Source organism: Onychomys torridus, unplaced genomic scaffold, assembly GCF_903995425.1.
Source record: "Onychomys torridus unplaced genomic scaffold, mOncTor1.1, whole genome shotgun sequence".
In the NCBI taxonomy this organism is placed as follows: Eukaryota; Metazoa; Chordata; class Mammalia; order Rodentia; family Cricetidae; genus Onychomys; species Onychomys torridus.
This window is the reverse complement of record NW_023412930.1, coordinates 32,947-36,371: the sequence shown is the minus strand read 5'-3', so window position 1 is coordinate 36,371 and position 3,425 is coordinate 32,947. Positions and strand designations below refer to the sequence as shown.

The window sequence follows — 3,425 nt, the reverse complement described above, 5'->3', positions numbered from 1 at the left end:
AAATGTGGCATATATATCCAATGGAGTACTACTCAGCAGTTCAAACAAACAACAACAATGATATCATTGTTTGCAGTCAAATGGATGGAACTAGAAACTACCATCCTGAGTGAGATAACCCAGACTCAGAAGGACAAACATAGTATGTACTCACTCATAAGTGGATACTAGATGTGAGGGAAGGGATGGTCAGACTGTAATGCACACCTCCAGAGAGGCTAGCTAACAGGGAAAGACCCTAGGAGGGACACATGGATGACCCAGCAAAGGAGAAGTGGATGAGATCTACATGAGCAGACTGAGTGTGTGGGGGTGTCAGAGGGCAAGGAGTGGGAGATGAGAACATAGGGAAATGGGAGGGTCAAGCTGGAACAGGGACAGAGTGGGAGGGCAGGGAGGATTTCATGGGAATAGGAAGAGGCAGGGTACTGGGGTGGCTCTCAGGAATCCACAAGGATGACCCCTACCTTGGTCTGTCTGCAGTGGTACAGAGGGTGCCTGCACTGGTCTACTCTGGTGACCCATCTAGTAAATAATCAGCTGTCATCATAGAGCCTTTGTCCAGTGACTGATGGAGGCAGATGCAGAGATCCATGGCCAGGCACCAGGCTGAGCCCCAGGCATCCAATAGATGAGAGTTAGGAGAGTTTCTGCAGGTGGGGATGTTGACATCATGATAAGAGGACATGCAGAGATGATGGCCACACTACTGGACGCCTGTGGACTGGTGTCTGTGGAGCCCTCATGGGACTGGACTAGGCCCTCTGTATATGGAAGATGGTTGTTTGGCTCACATTGTTGGGGGTACCCAGGCAGGGAGATTGGGATCAGTCCCTGGTGCATGGGCAGACTTTTGAGAATCTGGTGCCTGTGGTGTGATGCCCTGTGCAGCCTTGGTGCAGTGGGAAGGGGCTTGGACCTGCCTAGGTTCAGTGTGCCAGGCTCTGCTGACTCCCCATGGGAGACCTTGATTTGGAGGATGTGGGAATGTTGAGTGCCTTGGGAGAGAGGGCTCGTGGGGAGGAGGGAGAAGGTGGGATCTGTGGGTAGAATGTGGAGTGAGTAGAAAATTTCTTAATAAAGAAAAATGAAAAATAATAAGAAAAAAGAAAACAAAAGAATGGAAAAATAAAAATAAATAAGCGAAAATTGATTATTACAATTACAAATAGTTGATTGGAAAGATTTCATGAAAATTTTTTGGTGTATTAACTTAAATAGTTCTTATGTTAAAGTAGCACCAAAATGCTTTGTTTTACTTTAAAAATGTACTGGATGACAAATAAAGTAAGTTGTAAAATTGTTCCTCACAAAAAAAAAAAAAAAGAGGAGTAAGCAGATGTGATGTGAATATTTACACGAGGAAATCTGAAGAGAGAGATCACACTCAGCCCAGCATGCTTTCTCACTTTACCATTGGGAGCCAATGTGGCAGACCATGATTGCTCTATCAATAGAGATATGGGAGATGGATCAAGTTGCCTCACTTTGGCTGACCTTGGGGGATTATGGGATAGTTTAAAAAAAGGGGGGTCTGGGTCGCGCTGCCTGGTGGGCCACCATGGCGAACATGGCCTACATGAAGCTGTACGACATCCTGGGTGTCCCTTCCAGTGCCAGTGAGAATGAGCTGAAGGCCTACAGAAAGTTAGCCAAAGAATACAGTCCTGATAAGAATCCAAATGCTGGAAACAAATTTAAAGAAATAAGTTTTGCATATGAAGTACTGTCAAACCCAGGGAAGCGGGAGCTATATGACAGATATGGAGAACAAGGTCTATGGGAAGGTAGCGGAGGAGGTGGTGGCATGGATGGTATTTTTTCACATATTTTTGGTAAATGATTGTTTAGCTTCATGGGCAACCAGAGTTGAAGTCGGAATGGCAGAAGAAGAAGTGAGGACATGATGCATCCCATGAAAGTATCTTTAGAAGACCTGTATAATGGCAAGACAACCAAACTATAACTTAGCAAGAATGTGCTCTGTAGTGCATGCAGTGGCCAAGGAGGAAACTCTGGGGCTGTTCAGAAATGTAGTGCTTGTCAGGGTCAAGGTGTGTGCATTATGCTTAGACAGCTGGCTCCAGGAATGGTGCAGCAGATGCAGTCTGTGTGCTCCGATTGCAATGGAGAAGGAGAGGTCAGTAATGAGAAAGACCGCTGTAAAAAATGCGAGGGGAAGAAGGTGAGTGATCAAGGAACTTAAGATTCTTGAAGTTCATGTCGACAAAGACATGAAACAGGGACAAAGGATTATGTTCACTGGGGAAGAAGACCAGGCCCCCAGAAGTAGAACCTGGAGACATTGTTCTTTTTGCTACAGGAAAAAGAACATGAGGTGTTCCAGAGAGACGGGAATGATTTGCATATAACATATAAGATAGGGCTTGTGGAAACTGTGGATTTCAGTTCATATTTAAGCATCTTGATGCTCATCACACTGTAGTGAAATACCCCCTGGCAAAGTAATTGAACCAGAGTGTGTTTGTGAAGGAATGCTATAGTATCACAGTCCCTTTGAAAAGGGCGATCTTTACATAAAATTTGATGTGCAGTTTCCTGAAAACAAGTGGATTAACCCAGACAAGCTTTCTGAATTAGAAGATCTCCTGCCATCTAGACCAGAAGTTCCTAATGTAATTGGAGAGACAGAAGAAGTGGAGCTTCAGGAATTTGATAGTATTCAAGGCTCTGGAGGTGGTCAGAGGCGTAAGGCCTGTAACAATAGCTCTGATGAAGAGAGCAGCAGCCATCGTGGACCTGGAGTGCCCATCAGTAAACTGCAGGTGGCTGCACAGGTGGATTTTCTTTCCACATTTGCCAGATTTGCCAGCTGCTGGAATACCTGATGAGCCCAGATGAACTCACGGACGTCTGTTGATCTATGTGTAACTTCTAAAATTGGTATAGCATCCACAGAGTGTATAATTTAAACTAACCACGAAGCTTTCCATCCTCATATCGACTGTTCTGTAGCAGAGTAAAGCACTTGAAATAAGACTACCTTTCACATGTGGGTTCTAAGTCTCAGTCCTGGTATCTGCTTGATTTTTATCAGTTTTGTGTAGACTTTATGTTTCATATTTTAAACTCAAATCCAGCATTGTAAAGTTTGTACAGTGTCCCCCATAAGATACAGCGCCCCCCACCAGCAGGAAGTAGTAAGAAAAACTACACCCAAATTCTCAAATATATCAAACTGGCTTTGGAGATAAAATTGGCTCACTCCTTCGCTAAACCCAGACATATTGCTTAAAAAAAAAAAAAAAAAAGGTTGAGATAATTGTGTCCCAAATCAAAAGAGCCTTCTGGTGTGGGACAGAAAAAAAAAAAAAACAAAAAAAAAACAATACTTTTATTTAAATCATGTTGATTATAAATGTGATCTCTTTCTAAAGAAAAAAGGGATATGATATAGATATAAT

General features: G+C 43.4%; 1 pseudogene; it reads left to right on the top strand.

Moving 5' to 3' along the window:
* Positions 1-1,561: 1,561 nt before the first annotated feature.
* LOC118576074 lies at positions 1,562-2,849 on the top strand (annotated as a pseudogene).
* Positions 2,850-3,425: the final 576 nt, after the last annotated feature.